Source organism: Peromyscus eremicus, chromosome 1 (genome assembly GCF_949786415.1).
Source record: "Peromyscus eremicus chromosome 1, PerEre_H2_v1, whole genome shotgun sequence".
Taxonomy (NCBI): domain Eukaryota; kingdom Metazoa; phylum Chordata; class Mammalia; order Rodentia; family Cricetidae; genus Peromyscus; species Peromyscus eremicus.
In genome coordinates this window covers 148,166,475-148,182,563 of record NC_081416.1, presented here as the reverse complement: position 1 = coordinate 148,182,563, position 16,089 = coordinate 148,166,475, and the positions used below count along the sequence as shown (strand labels likewise).

The window sequence follows — 16,089 nt, the reverse complement described above, 5'->3', positions numbered from 1 at the left end:
GATATTGCAGACCACACTTTTCCAGCATCTTTTTACTTGTATTTTTAATGATTTTCACTATTAATGCCTTTCCTTTTAAGAAATTTTGTGGGGACTTTTGTAAAGGATAAAAATGTGTACAATGTTAGCTTCTCTAAATTAAATAATTCTTCAGAAAAAAATCTTGCCACAGCAAAACTGAGAATTCCGTTGTGCCTTCCCAATTACACCAAGAACAGGAATGTTAGAGATTAACTAGACACACCTGATCCCAAGGATGAAATGCCTAGAGTTCAGATCCAGAGCCTGAGGCCATTAAAGGCAAAAGTTCAGTTTATAAATACAGAATGGTACAGTATAATGAGAAAAGAGTAAGCCTGAAAACCCCTGCTGAAGCAAATCTCCAGCATGCTTACATTCCCTACCTCTGTGAAATCAATCTTCATCTCCATCTCAGTGAAGTCACAAACATCTGCATGCAATCCCCCATCTCTGTGAAGTCAGAGACTTCTTCCATCCCCACCTCTGCAAAGTTACAGACATCTGCTCCCTATTGTCATCTCTGTGGAGTCATAGACTTTTCTTCTATCCCCATCTCTATGAAGATATAGATCTCAGCTTTGATTCTCCCATCTCTGTGATATCATAAACTTCTGCTTCCATTCCCATATTTCTCTGAAGTCATGGATTTCTGCTACAGTCCCCTATCTCTGTGAAATCATTGACTTTTGCTTCCAAATCCCATCTCTGTGAAGTCATAGACTTCTTCCATTACCACCTCTATGAAATCACAGATAACTGCTTCCATCCCCTATCTCTGTTAAATCATAGACCTCTGTTCCATCCTCATCTGTGTGAAGTCATAGACCTCTGCACCCATTCCTCATCTCTGGGAAATCAAAGACACTTGCCTTCATCCCCCATCTCTGTTTTTATCTGTTTCATTTTCAGCTTCAGGGTCAAAATGGAGCAAACTGCTTTTTGGTGAGACAGTCACTCTGTTTTGTAGACATTATCTCACCAATAGATGTTTCAGTAGGTGAAAAAGTCCAGGGAACAATTTATTCCTATCTTTAAAAGGTAAGGAGGTTAAATGACATATTTAAGAAACTAAAAGCAGAGGTTCAGCATCCACAACAGGTTCTGTGTATAAGAGCATCAGCCAAATGTCTTCCAGAAAGACAGTGAGCTAAAGGATATTGAAATTTTGCCAGACATGAATTTTCAGAGACATCATTTATTTTAAACTAAGAATTCAGAGACGAAGGGCACTGAAGATAGTTTATTCAAGGTGTACAACATGTGCTTTCCTTTGAGACATGATTCTGTAACAAGAAACTAAAACTGACTTTCAACTTTCAGTTTCAGGGGATTATCCACACAGGCATGTATAGAAGTGTTTCTTTTGTTTAGCATGATTTATAATAGGCATTATACATGCTATAACAGGCCAGTCTGTGAAAATGGAGTGAACAAGTTAGAGGTAATTTGTGATGGTTTCATAAAGCCCAGCAGTGTCTGCTTTGTTCAAAAGGAATTGACTTTTGAGTCTTTGATCCTGCTTCTGTGAGTAGTGTATAAAAACCAAAAAATTTATTCCAAGTGAAGGAATCCTTCGTGGGGAGATCACTTCATCTTTGTCAAAAGATAACTTCATCTTTTCCCAAAGTATTCTAATTATTTTCCCCTGTATTTATTAGTTTGCTTGTAAGTCTATGCGTTTTTGTATGTTGATGTGTGTGCATGTTTCCGTGTACATATCATGGCACGAGTGTGGTGGCAGAAGGAAAATGAGGAGAGTTAGCTTTCTCCTTCCACAGTGGGGGATCCAGGGATCAATGGAAGTCATCAGGTTTGGCAACAAGAACCTTTGAGTGATAATATATCCCAAAGCCTCATCAAAGAATAGTTTATACCTTGTATTTAGAATCTAGTCATCTGATTTTATTATATTTTGATGGTTAATTGTTGACCTATACTTCTCAGAGTACAGATGCCATTCCAACTTGTCCTCAGTTCACCATGATCACCCAGTGTCCTAGGTGAGCTCCCTTACTCCCTACTGACTCTCCTGGGCACACTCTTTTTTGTCTACACTAGCTCCCTTCCCCCATCAGGGAAAGGCTGTTTTGACATCTGCTTTCTGTTCTGTCTTCCATGGTTTTCAAGAGACAGTCACAATAGTTATTTCCTCAGCACGTGTGTATTTTCCTGTCTTTAGAAAGTGCCTTTTCAATCTGTTTTTCACATTCCTACAAACCTACCTTCCTCCTTGGCTTTATTCATCTTCTATGAAATTATTACTATTTGACACAATGTACATAAATTTAATTTGCTTCATTCATTGTCTATCTCCTCCCTGTATCATGTCCCTTTGTACTGCTCTATTCATCAGAAAGAATATTCAATATAGGTTGAGGGATCATTAAGTGAGTGCAAGGTAAACTGCTTTTATGATTAGTAGAATTATCGAAAATTTCAATTTCAATTTAAATCAGAATTTAGCAACTTATCTTCATGGAAAACTCCCATCATCTTATAAGCTCATAGAAAGACTTTCATGTATTTCATCTATAAGCTATCTATAACTGATTCACTTTGAAGTATGAAAACTTTGGTTCAACCTCAGTATAAAAGTGAATACAGGAAGAAAAATCAATGGACAACTGTCTAGAAAATATTTCATGGAAAAAACATTATTTTGTGACTTCTTGTGTGCTTACTTTTTCCATATGTGAATGCCTGATATTTCAGAGTATAGTTACCTAATTATGAAATTAAAAGTGGGTTTATCCTGTCTTCCAGTTAACCAAAACATCAGTGACAAGCCATGCCTGGCAGATGCAGGCTGAGAACTTGGCTCATGGACCTCTCAGCACGCCCTCCTAGGCTCATCTGTGCATTTAGATAGTTCTGGAAAGAGAACAACTCACATTTTTTTTTGTTTGTTTCCTAGAGAAAAAAAACAAACTTACTAAAAGTTTTAAAATATTGTGCTGTTTCATCTTTTTTTATAACATCTCCACACAGATCTTTTGAGTAGTCTTCTAAGAAAATTTAACTCTTACATATTATTAAAACTAAATCCCACATTTTTTAAAAGGAGTAAAGTGGAGAAAACTAGATAGAAAAATAAACTTTCAGTGTTACCCCTGACTTGACAATAGCACATTTTAAAATGTAGTAAACTTTCTGGTATGCATTTTCCCTCTAAGCACTTGGTCCTCTTTATCTTATTCTGTTGACATCACTCATTATCCTTTCTGTGACAGTCACACACTGATGACGCTTAAGGACCCAGAGTGAGATCACTCATGTAATCACTGATTAAGATTTTTAAGGCTTCAGTGCTACTTCAAACTTCTGCTTCTTATTTTATTTTTGCTATCAAGCCCACCTCCATCTGCCAAGGCTTGCTCTGTTCCTGCCTCTAGATTGTCATGAATCCTTACTCCAGATTCTGTCCCTGGGGATCTTTTCTAAGTTCTGCATATTCTGAGGTGCATATCTCACTGCCTGCTGTAGATGTCCAATGAGTTAGCTCCAGTCACCTTGAATATCACTTGGCACCATAATGTCCTCCATAGTCTATAATTCATTTCCTGTTTCTCCTTTCTGAAGATAGTTTTATCCCCAATATACTGTGTCCAGTCAGAATCTAATGGCACATGTACCTGTGGGAGGGGATGGAATTCTAATTAAGACTCGTAGTCAGAATGTTGCAATATCTTTTTTTTTTTTGAGACAGGGTTTCTCTGTATAGCTTTGGTGCCTTTCCTGGAACTCACTCTGTAACCCAGCTTGGCCTCAAACTCACAGAGCTCTGCCTTCCTCTGCCTCCCAAGTGCTGGGATTAAAGGCATGTGCCACCATCTGTATCCCTGGTGAACTGCAATATCTTATGGCCATTTTTCAGCTGTTTTTTATTGAGTTAATGGGTTTATTTCTGACATTTTCAGGATGCTGGCTTCCATGAGTCATCCATGTATTGGTTGACAACTTTCATTTCTCCCAATGGCAGTGCCAATAGTTCTCAGAAAAAGAGGAAGTATGAACTCCCACATGACTGTGCACCTCCAGCTCCGGGGAGACTTAATAAAAACCTGAGCTGTGCCTTGGTTGGTTCAGTGTTTTCTCTACTCATCAGTATGACTTGGCCACTCCGTTTGTATCACATGTGTCTCCTGAGACACAGTGGTCCAGGGACATTTTCTGACCTTGCCACACACTCAGTCTGGTTGATACATTCATCTAAAATTAGTTGTTCAAACAATGGAGGAAAATGCTCTTACTAGGTGCAGAAATGACACTATTAATGAGAGCCTACTGTGCGCACTAAGGGATGCATACAGATGTTGTTCCCTTTAATCCTTCTAAGAGGGCAAAAGTGAAAATCTTCAGTCTATTTTGGAGATGAAGAACTGGGTTCAGGGGAATTTAGAGTAATTGGACTCTAAAGTGATCAGATGCAAGGAGTGTATGCAGAACACCAGGTCCCGGTACAGCTTACTTTCTGGAGGGATTTCACTATTTTTTTCTCTCCTCTTACAGCAAAATTTATTGGTACATTTTTCCTTTGTTCTTTTTATTAGCATATATTGTATTGACTATACAAAGCAATGTTTTCACTATGATGTGTGCCTATCTATGGAATGTTCACATTGACCCCTATTGACCTCTTGATCCCCTAGACACTTCTGTCTGTCCTCTTCCTCTTCTTCATCTTCCTCATCTTCTTTCTCTTTCCAGAAATGGCCTTTTCTACTTTCATGCCTTTTAAGAAGAAATCCGAACCATAAGAAAATCTGGAATAGTTGTCTTTTATAAAACATACAATTTTTGTACACAGGCTTTCAGGATTATTTCAACTATAAGAGAATTGAACATCCCTTACATGTTAGTTGAAATTGAGGATATCTCCCAGTGACCATCATCACAGGAATGCTTCTTTAGGCTAAGCTCGTCCCCCATGTCTCATGAACAGCAAGGTGGGGACATGAAGGAGGATGGCAGACATCCTCAGGCACTTCTCCAGGATGTGCCCACATCTTCAATGTTTTACAGAAGGGAAAAGCTTTGACAACCTTACAGGTTTATTTTTTTTTCCTTCGAGATTAGTTTTGATTTGTTTTTCATGTGAAACTTACCATTTAAAAAAATGTCTGTCATAAAAGTTAATGATTACTTTTTCAGCATAAATCATACTTTATTCCATAATGCTTTTTAATCATTATTCTGATGTTCTAAACTAAGTCAAATGTACAAAACATATCTTGTTTTATAATAAGCCTTTGTAAGCCTCAGAGCACATTTCAGCCATGTAATAAAAGAGATGTTTCTGTGTGGAAGTCATTTTTTTCCTAGCATTAACATGCTGCATCTTCCATCAGCAGCAGTCCTGATTAACAAATGCCTTCCAACTTATCTATAATGAGCTTCTGTTATAATTCCTCATTCTCACCTTTAGAAATCATGTGTCTGTCTCTAGGAGGCTCACACCTGCCTCATTTGAGAAAAGCTGGCTGGTTCACCCTTCCTGACAGACATTTACACTGCCTAGCAGCAGTCAGCCCATAATCAGAGTTATTGATGCTTCAGGGTTTTCTCAAGTCAACAGCAATGTCACATGATGCAGGAAGGGATGTAGCTTCATGATTTCCATCCATGCCACAGTTTGTGGCTTCCAAATGATGTGACAATAACATGTTTCCAGTGTTATTTTAAGTGATTGTAATTTGTCATAATGGTGAGTACCATTTACCAAGCACATAGTATGTGCTGAATGGAATCTTTATCACATTAACAAACTAATGATCCTCACAAGCCATGTGATTGCACTAGGGTCAAGTTCAAGTCACATTCCAGGACAAAAGGAAGCATGGAACAATGAGCTGAGCTGCACAGGGCTGCATTTCCCTCTGGAATGTATTCAGGGGCCTACACAGAGAGTAGTTCTGCCCTAAATCCCAGGGCCAAGCACTGGAAATCTCCCTTTGAGTTGTGAACTAATGGTGTCAAAGAGACTCACAAAACACCAACCATTACTGCAGTTTTTTGTTACCTCCCAGAACTTGACATTAAGACCCTATTGCTGAAGACATCACACACTCCGGACACAAAACACAGAGGAATTGAACTTGAACTGACATGTGTCACACTTTGATTCATGCTTTAAAATATATTAGGGTGCAGTGAAGATGGCATGCTTATAAAAAAGTAGAGATGAGCCAAGATTGCATCAGATGAATTTGTGTAGAGCGGTGTTACCCGCATGCTTTATTGCTTACCAACAAGGGTTTCTTACCTCTGCCACTTTCCAACATCTTTCAAATCTGAAGCCTGAAAGAAAGAAAGAAAGAAAGAAAGAAAGAAAGAAAGAAAGAAAGAAAGAAAGAAAAGAAGGAAAAGGACAGTAGGGTTTATTTTAGCTTATAGTTCTAGAAGGGATACAGTTGATCATGGCAGGGAAGGAATGGTGGCAGGAATGTGAGGCTGTCTGGTGACCAGGAAGCAGAGTGATCACATTTCATCCATAAACACGAAGTAAAGGGTGAGAATAGGAACTGGGGTCAGGCCAGATTCTTCCATCTAGAGCTCACCTTTTACAGGTTCCTTTTCCCCTCCCCTTTTGTTAAAAATAGATTCTTTTATCATACAATATTTCCTGATTACAGTCCCCCCTCTTTCTACTGTTCCCACTTCCTCTCTACCTCCCCTCCCCTCTGGATCCACTCCCTTTCTGTTTCTCATTAGAAAAGAACAGGATTCTAGGAGATAGCAACCAAACATAATAAAATAAAATATAACAAGATAAAATAACAGCCATCACACTTTGTTTAGAAGAGGCAAACCAAGAGAAGGAAAAGAGTCCCAAGAGAAGACACAAGAATCAGAAACGAACTAGTTCACACACCCAGGAGTCCCACAGAAATACTAAACAAAACCCATAATATATATAGAGAGGACCTGGTACAGTGTCAGCTTGTACCTGCTGCTTCAGTCTCTGTGAGTTCATATGAGCCTTGCTCTGTTGATTTAGTTGGTTTTGCTGTCCTGGTGTCTTTCATCCCCTCTGGCTCTTACATACATTGCCTCCTCTTCTGCAGGGTTCCCTGAGCTCTGAGGGGAAGGATTTTATGGAGACATCCAATTTAGACATATGTGTTCCAAGGACTCTCTCTCTGTAATGTCTGGCTATGGGTTTCTGTATTTGTTTCCATCTGCCATAGAAGGAAGCTTTCTGATAAGGACAGAATAAGCCACATAACTATGCATATAGCAAAATATCATTATAAGTCATTTTATTGTTATGTTTATTTTTTTAGACCAGTATTATTTGGTTTTACCCTAGGTTTCTGAGTCTATGGTTTTTGGTCATCCAAATCATATCCTGTATGGGTACCATCTCATTAAGTGGGCCTTAAATCAAATCGGGCATGATACCATTTTTGAGTAGTCTACTCAAAGGTAAAATGCACCCACACAAATTCAAACAAAGTGGTCTCCAAAGGCTCAGTGTGTCTGTGGATCCCTGTATCCTAATTAAACACTCAATAACACATTGGAGATTCACCCCTAATCTGAATCACTTTCATTCTTGAAGAGAGGTTCATGTAACAGCTGTACTGAGACAGGAACATGGAGACACAGCTCCTACATACTTCTGTTTGTTGTGTAAAGATTTAGACGTATTTATGTCTGCTGGCAGAAAACACAGAGATGGAAAAGACAGAATTACTGTGGAAAGTTTGTTAACATTTCTCCTCCAAACAAATCGAGCTCCTTGGAGGAACCATTAGATTAACTAGCTGCTGTACCTTCCTGGCCTTTCTCTAGCCTGGTTTAATTACATCGTTACTAGGCAATAAGCATGTCAGAGTCAAATCCTCTTGTCAAATCTTCCCACCTTGGGAAGTAATACAAATCCGTTTCTCCGTTGAGATCATTTTTGTTTGCCCCTAGGTTAACAGAGATAACTATTTTCTAGAACTCAACCCACTTACCATTTTAATAGCCCATCAGTGTCCCCGTGAGCAGCCATGAGGATTGATGGGGTGGCATTTCTGAGCCACAGTAAGCTTGTAAAATGAGAAGATTTGTATAAATGAAAGCCAGTAATTCTAACACTGCAAAGGTTCCCATTTGGATTTCCATCTGTGCTCACAGAATGATCCTGTAGGCCTTGCAAAACTCTACAGTATTGTCTTTTCCCATAGCATTGTCTTTTCCTACCTTACTACAATGTGTACAGTAGCAATTTGAAACCACAAAGCATCTCAGGAAATCTATGTCAACACCTGAAACAGAGACTTATACATGAACCCTAGAGTGATAAGTAGGCCATGGCTGTATACGATGCTAGTGAAATGTATGGTTGTATAGGAACATGAAACTAAGAAGGGAAGAATACAGTGGCCATTTGCCTGTCAACTTGAGTGTATTGAGAAATACTTGGGAAATTGGTAAGTACACTGGGTGTTTCTGGGAGGGCTCTCAGTATGAATGGTAAATTCAGATGTACTCTGACTGTGGTCAGTGCCATTCAACACCTTGGGCTCAGATGGACCAAAAGAGGGGGAGGAGGAGCCCATTAGCTCATATCTTCTTCCTGCTGCCATGAGGAGAGATATTCTCTTTCACCGCAGGCCTAAGGACAATGATCCAGGCAGCTGTGCACCAAATAAATCTTTCTCCATTTAAATTGTTTCCTTCATGTATTTGTGAAAGCAACAAAATTGTGAGCTGTACAGGGACACTGGACAGGACACACAGCTGCACATCAGGGACATTTTGTTTAGGATCCACATGCCTCACCCCACCAAGCCCTAGTGAAAATCTTTGTCAATTTTGAACTTAAAGTGTCATATTTCATATGAACTAAAATAAACTGCACAGAGCTGATTTTTCTTCTCATAAATAATACAATATAAAAAATATAATATAAGATTGACTCTCTGTTTATCTGGTGTTTATTTGAACCCCTACAAATACCACAACCTAAAGTTGTTTATGATGTAGAATTTGCATATGTCTTATGTACTTCATCCTGTAGGCTTTCATTCATTTCTGTTGATATTGATACCTAATCAACGAACCTGTTTGCAAATGCAGTATTGCTTAGGGCATAAACAAGAAAAAGAATCTGCAAATGTTTAGACTCTCTTATTTCAGATATTTTCAATTCATTATTGGCATGTCTCATCGATATGAAACACATGTACACACAGAGCTAAATGTACTCCCAGATAAACTTTAAAATACATTTTTTTAATGAGTTTTCAGGTTTTTCTCATAAGGAGAGAGAAATGAGTTGCATAGATTGAAGTGTGTCTTTCCCAAATCCATGGATCTCTGACTCCAGTGAAATTGCATTGGTAAGAAGGTAATCAGGAATTAGTTAGGGTAAACTGAGGCCAGAAGGGTGGAGCCTTGTTCTCATGAGGCTAATATCGAGTTTTTCTCTGCCTCCACTACTTAAAGGCAAAATTAGAAGTAGGTAATTGCATTCCAGCCAGGAAGGGAGTTCTCATAATAAATAAAACTCTACCAGAATCATATCATGCATTTCCATACTTTTATATTAAAATTAATTGACTCTGCCAGGCACAGCAGTGTGAAGCTTTATTCTTAGAAACTCTGGAGAAGCTGAGGCAGTGAGATAACTTAAACACAGGGGCTCAAGACTAGTTTGGGAAACAATGTGAGGCAGGTTCAATGAATCCAACTGCTGTAAACCCAAGTTATTGGATCTGTGATCTCTGAGACGTTCTTCATGTGTACTTAAAATAGTTTCATTTACTTTTGTAGCTACAGACAAAACATACCACGGAAAGAGAATACACAGGAGACCTTAAGCAAAACATAAACACCAGAAAACATATAATGCAGATGGAAGACTGGTAAACAGTGGACTGAAGTGCTGGTTATTTCCTGTGTTTCCAGTTAGTATTTATCAAGAGAGTCCCATGCAGAGTCTGACAGCTTTGGGTAAGTCACTTCTGCAATGTTGCCATAGTTACCAATGGTGCAATAATTTCTGATGTCTTTGCAGACAGAAAAAAAAAACACTGCACAGATTAGAAGAATTGAACTGATTATATATCTTTAGGTTTTTAAAATAGTCTTCTTGACTAAAGGAAGCTGTGGAAGTCTGGAAGTCTCTGTAGGATCATACTGTCCTCTATAAAGCTTCTCTGATAATTGCACCTGACAGTGATGTTTGGCTCCTGAACTAGTGATGTCTTCAAGCCAATATTATTGGCAACTCTAAATACATGCCATAGCACAGGTTTCTCAAGTATTTGAAATATACTTAAAGTAAAGACAACTGTTTTAATACAATGATCAAACGCTGAAGGCTTTGCTAGAACATTCAGCATTAGCCAAGTCTTACAGACCACAGCAACCCACTAGGTAACTTGAGGGATTAAGCCAAATCATTGTTTGATAGAAGCAAAGAAAACTGAGAGTCAGCAAAAGCGTATTAGGAACTATACCTTTTGGCTTTAAAGTCTTCAATCCCAGTTGACTCCTATGAAGTCCTTAAACATAAGGGGACTGTAGACAAATTTATAATGGTCTTATTAATAAAAATAAAACATGGAGACAGATAAAGGAGTGAAAACCTGAGATAGAGATCAGAGGAATAGGAACAGCCACATGCTAACCTCACCTCACCAACTCTTCCAAAGCAGCTTCCAAAGGTGAGACTTCCTGTCTATCCACGCCTATATCTCTTGCTGTTCTGCCGTCTGATTTGCTCTCTATGTCCAACTACATCACTTCCTCTTCCTGCCCAGCTTTGTCACTTCCTGTCTGTCTGAACAGACCTCCATACCCCAATGGTTAACTAGTGTTGGAATTTAAGGTGTGTACCACTACACCTGGCCCTGTTCCCTAGTGTGGCCTTGAACTCACAGAGATCCAGACAGATAGATCCCTGCCTGCCAAGTGATAGGATTATAGGTGTGTGCTACCATTGCCTGACAGCTATATAGTGGCTGACTTTTTCCTCCGATTTTATTTATTTGGGAAGTTTTATTTTATTGGGAGACACAGTTTATTGGGGGACACAATACATCACCATACATCAGCTTTATTTCTCTATATTCAATGAGAGATATATGTGTTGTCTTCAGCAATAAGGCTTTGCTGTAGTTTGTGGAGCGAAACCTATTGTCTTGGCAACAGCTTGGGTTGTTTGGGGCCTTCCATGGGACACCTTGGGCCAACAACTCAATTAGATGCAACTCAATCTTGGTACTGGAAGATTTATTTGGTAACAAGAAAAGGCTGTAGGGTTTCTATCCTCCCCATTATTTAGTGATTTCATTTATCTAACCTTCATATACATATATATGTATATATATATGTATGTATGTATATGTGTGTGTGTTTTGTGTGTGTTTATGTATAAGCTTATACTGTATTAGGTTTCCATACTACCCCTCAACTTGTCCTTAATTTTAGCTGTGTCTCCCTGTATTCCCTCCTCAGTTACTCTCTCTCCTCCCGCTCCAGACTTTATCTTCCCGTTCTAGCATCCCATCCATCTATATCTATATATTGTATTTTCATTTCCTAACATGATCTCTCTGTAACCCCCCCCAAAAAAAACCCACACATGCACACAGTCCCTTACTCTACACTTAATCTCAGTGGCTTTACAGATTGTAGCTTGGTTATCAGTGACTTAACAGAAAATATCTACATAGAAGTGAATAAAACCATACTTGTATTTCCAAGTCTGAATTACCTCACTTACAATCATTTCTTTTTCTAGTTCTACCTGCTTACCTATGAATTTCATGATTTCATTTTTTTTAAACAGCTGAATAATATTCCATCCTCTAAATGCACCACATTTTCTTTATCTATTCTTCTGTTGAGGGAAATCTACGTTGTTTCCAGTTTCTGGCTATTATGACTAGAGCAGCAATTAACTTGAACGGCCACATTGATATCCATTGTGGCTGTAAGGCTTGTATACTCTTACCAGCAAATGAGGAGTGCTCCTCTTGCTTCATATCCTCCCCAGCACGAGCTGTCGCTTCTTCTGTTGATCTTAGCCATTCTGACAGGTTAATCTGACATGTTAAGATGAAATCACAAAGTAGTTTTGATTACCATTTCACTGGTGGCTAAGAATGTAGAACATTTCATTAGGTGTTTCTCAGCCAATTGAGATTTAGCTATTGAGAATTCTCCCCATTAAAAAAAAAAATATTTACTTTTCATCCTGGCTGCAGTTTACCCTCTCTCCTCTCCTTCCAGTCCTTCCCCCTAGCACTCTACTCCCGCCCCCCAATTCACTTCTCCCCTGTTTCTGTTCAGAAAAGGGCAGGTCTCTCACTAATATCAACAAAATATGGCACATCAAGTTGCAGTAAGACTAAACATGTATTAAGGCTGGGAGAGACTACCCAGTATGAGGAGTAGGGTTCCAAAAGCCAGTAAAAGAATCAGAACTCTACCTCATTCTAGAATTCATATATCCTGTAAATGCTTTTATTAATTTTAAAATTCAAATTTTAAAATTTTTTAAACAAATCTTAATCCCAAAGAGACATATTTGGAGATCTGTTATTGATGATAAAGTGAGAGAAATAATTTCTTTTTCCATTGGGTTATGTTTCCTGTTTCATTTGTTGCATCCTATGAGATACTCATCTCACAGGTTAAGAGATAAGAGGGCACTTTAGAACAGATACACAATTTTAGAATTATTGGCTCCTTCTCTAAACCCAGAAAAATATACAGAACCTAATGTTTCCTGCATGAATGAACAGCGATAACCTGTGAGAATAAGAGCTGAAAAGATCACAGTGTGGAGCCAAGAGTTGCCCCTGTGGCCTTTTGTAATTGCGAGTCTCACCTGTCATCAAGCGGTTTCTTCAGCAACACAAGATTGTTGTCAGAGTTCAGATAACACGTGACTGTGGGTGTCTATCTTCTAATGGGGTATCTGTAACACAACACACACCAAGGCTCTGAGAGCCCAGGTATATCTTGGACTCTGTAGAATATATAGTGTAAAATTACTTATCGAGGAAGAAGAAGTGAATTTGAAAATGGAGTGTTTTGAGAAGGGGATATTGTGGGGACACAGGAAGAGTTGCAAGGAAGAGATGAGAAAATTCATTGGCCTCATGTATAAAAATCCTCAAAAAAAAATAAAAAATAAAAAACGCACACTGGTGGATGTGTGCTAACTCCTGCTGTGGCTAGCCTTCTCTTTTAAAATCTGACATTGGCTGAGTGACAAAGCTCAGCAGGAAGAGCTTCTTGACACATAAGCCTGATGATCTTTGCTTGATCCTCAGAACTCAAGGTGGAAGAAGAGACCCCACCAAGTTGTCCACCAGTTTCCACACATGTGCCACCCCCACGCACATCATCCACACAGAACAGTAATAAATAAAATATTATTTAAATTTGATATCTTTCTCAATCATACTTTCTGAATTTTGAATTATAATTGATAGTTTTAAAACAATGTATCTGTAAAACACAGTAACAGTAACCATCAGTGGCCACAAAGGAGCATTTCTGATGTCTCTGCTGTATCAAATGTCATAAAAATATCTTAAAAATTTTTTGGGGTTGAAAAATACTTATTTTATAAATGATAAACAGATGGAAATTCACTTAATTTAATTGAAGAGAATTTTTAGACTTAAGTATGTGATTCTTGTAAACAAGAGGGTAGATATTTGCAGTTAGTATAACAAAAGGTATATTTTATTATGCTGAAGGTCATCACATAAATTCCTAACTAGTGTCCTGAGCCTCCCTCCCCAAGGCTGCTCACCTGTGTGATGTATCTTAGTTGAAGGTCAGGTCTAGCCACTAACAGTGTCTTTGAGGGTCAGGATCCTGGGGGAGACTCTCCAGCTGCAGGGCAGATCAAGGTGGGATCTCTCCAGATGTGCAGAGCAAAGCATTGTATGTTGCTTATACATTTTCCAGGGCATCATGGGGTTTTGGGACTGTGTCTGGTTATCTTGAATGAGTGATATTACTCGGTTCTGGTTATCTGGTGCAGACTTAGGTATACTAGAGTTCCTGACTAAGCTATTTTTACTTGTCTAAAGGGCATTTTTTTACTATGCTCACTATATTGATATTATTTAATTTTATTTTTATGAAAAATACTTATTTGTCATATATCAGAACAATATTTTACTATTTCCCATGTTAAATAAGAATTATGTACTGTAAAATAAAAAATGAAATAATGTCTCTATATCAAAAAATACCTTATAAAGTTCCCTGAGAGTGAGGTGTACGCATCATTATTTTCTTTTTTCCTTTTTTCTCCTCCTCCTTTTCTATTATTTTGTGTGTCCCTGTGTGTGTGTGTGTGTGTGTGTGTGTGTGTGCACGTGACATGTGCTGTGTAATTAACAGAACGCTAATGTAAAAGTGAGGCTTTGTTCATTTTCAAGGACAAGGCCCACAGACAGCACTAAGCAGTTGAGTGAGTAACCATGACAAATGCTGGAGACCAGTCACATGACACTTTGTGCTCCACCTGATAACTTTCAGTAAGACAAAGACATCCTATAAAACTGTACAATGTCAGATAAATTATAGTGCTATTGTAAATTTCCCTAACTTTTATAAAAATACTTTTTTTATTCCAAGGATCCAGCACTTTTAAAGTCTGTTCCATAAAAGATTAAACTAAATAACAAAACCCACAGAAGACAACAGTTATCTCTATGGCTATTGATCCTAAAAAATATTGGATTAGAGTAATATTCTAAAAATTGAGGGGACAGTGGTTAAGGTTAAGATAAAGGTTTTGAAATATTTTTAGCTATTTTTCTCATAGGTGAAAGAGAGAGACAGAGACACACAGAGAGAGACAGAGAGACAGAGAGGGAGAGAGAGAGACAAGGAGGGAGAGAGGAGGCAGAGTTAAGACAGAATGAGAATGAAATGTGAAGTGACATTTGAATTAACCAAATTGAAGTAATATGAAGTGAAAGAAAACAAGATCAGAAATTGAGTATTACAGATCATTTTTTACTCTTGTTTTAGAAAAAAAAATCAGTGGTGTTTCAAAAAGACATACAGATGGACCTGACAGAGCTAAGGCAGGGTACATTCTAGTGTCATGTCTTCTGTGTCTGGGTCCTATTGAGCATCACCAAAAGTAGGTAATCTTTGTGCTTAGTTAACTCGAAGCAAGGAAACAGACATAAAGGAAAAAAAAGGGGCAGACAAAGAAGAGAGACGAGATAATCACGCCCTGGGCGTGCACAGGGTGAAGAGTCATTGAAAGCCCATGTCGGAGAAGGAACTCGCCTCATTAAACTCACATTCTAATGCTGTCCTAGCTTCCCGTGCAGTTGTACTACACTTGGTAAGGAAGCAAAGATGTCAGATGCTTTAAAAATCTTTTTAAAAATCATCACCCCAGGCTTCCCTTTCACCAAGCAAGATATAAAGCACTTGACTTGTGCCTTGCGAACCTGACTCACATCCAACTGGTGTCTTCAGAGCCCAACTTACTGCATAAAAGAAGAAATAAACGGCCAATGCAACACCAGTGTTTGAAGCTGGACAGAGAATGCCCGTGGTGGAAGCAGTTTGCAGCCCATTGCTGTTTTGCCTGCGGCATTCCTGGGGTCAGAGTCTCCAACGGTGCTTGGTGGATATTAACAGAAAAGTCCTCTTTCAAGGGCATTGATTATGAGCATCTGTTTAGAAAAGGAAAAAAATGACTAGGGGCCACAAAGCCTGCACAGCACATTCACAATGCACATATATATTAACTCATATCATCCTCCAACAAAAACGGAAGTTAAAGTTAGGAGACTATTAGTGTCAACTCTGTCCAGCTGACTGAAGCTCATATGCTCCCCACATGTATCCCACAACTCCATCCTCTAGACTGAAACTCATGTGCGTGCTCCCACATGTATCCCACTGTTGAGAAGTAAAACTTGTGCCTTACACAGTAAGAACCCACTTCAACACTCCAAGCACACGTAATTATATACTCTTCTAAAACAATGTAATCAGAAGCCTTCAGATGCACTCATTCATACAGGAAATTATTCTATTTTTTGAAATGTTAAAGAGGTGGCTATGGGTCTGCAC

General features: G+C 38.6%; 2 long non-coding RNA genes across 8 annotated transcripts in view; one reads left to right on the top strand and one right to left on the bottom strand.

Moving 5' to 3' along the window:
* The first annotated feature begins 122 nt into the window (after positions 1-122).
* The window catches only part of LOC131919749 (uncharacterized), a 43,516-nt gene continuing 27,549 nt past the window's right edge, over positions 123-16,089 (top strand). Inside the window, exons 1-2 of the long non-coding RNA XR_009381409.1 lie at positions 123-1,059; positions 9,787-9,966. This is a non-coding gene — a long non-coding RNA (uncharacterized LOC131919749). The remainder of the gene's footprint in view (positions 1,060-9,786; positions 9,967-16,089) is intronic.
* The window catches only part of LOC131919754 (uncharacterized), a 30,351-nt gene continuing 16,750 nt past the window's right edge, over positions 2,489-16,089 (bottom strand). For 2 of the 7 annotated variants that reach the window (XR_009381413.1, XR_009381411.1), the window contains exons 2-8: positions 15,499-15,686; positions 12,854-13,872; positions 11,975-12,065; positions 10,476-10,536; positions 6,968-7,098; positions 6,284-6,318; positions 2,489-4,752 (exon numbers count right to left, since the gene is read on the bottom strand). This is a non-coding gene — a long non-coding RNA (uncharacterized LOC131919754). The other 5 variants (XR_009381416.1, XR_009381414.1, XR_009381410.1 and 2 more) reach the window with 5 other exon arrangements.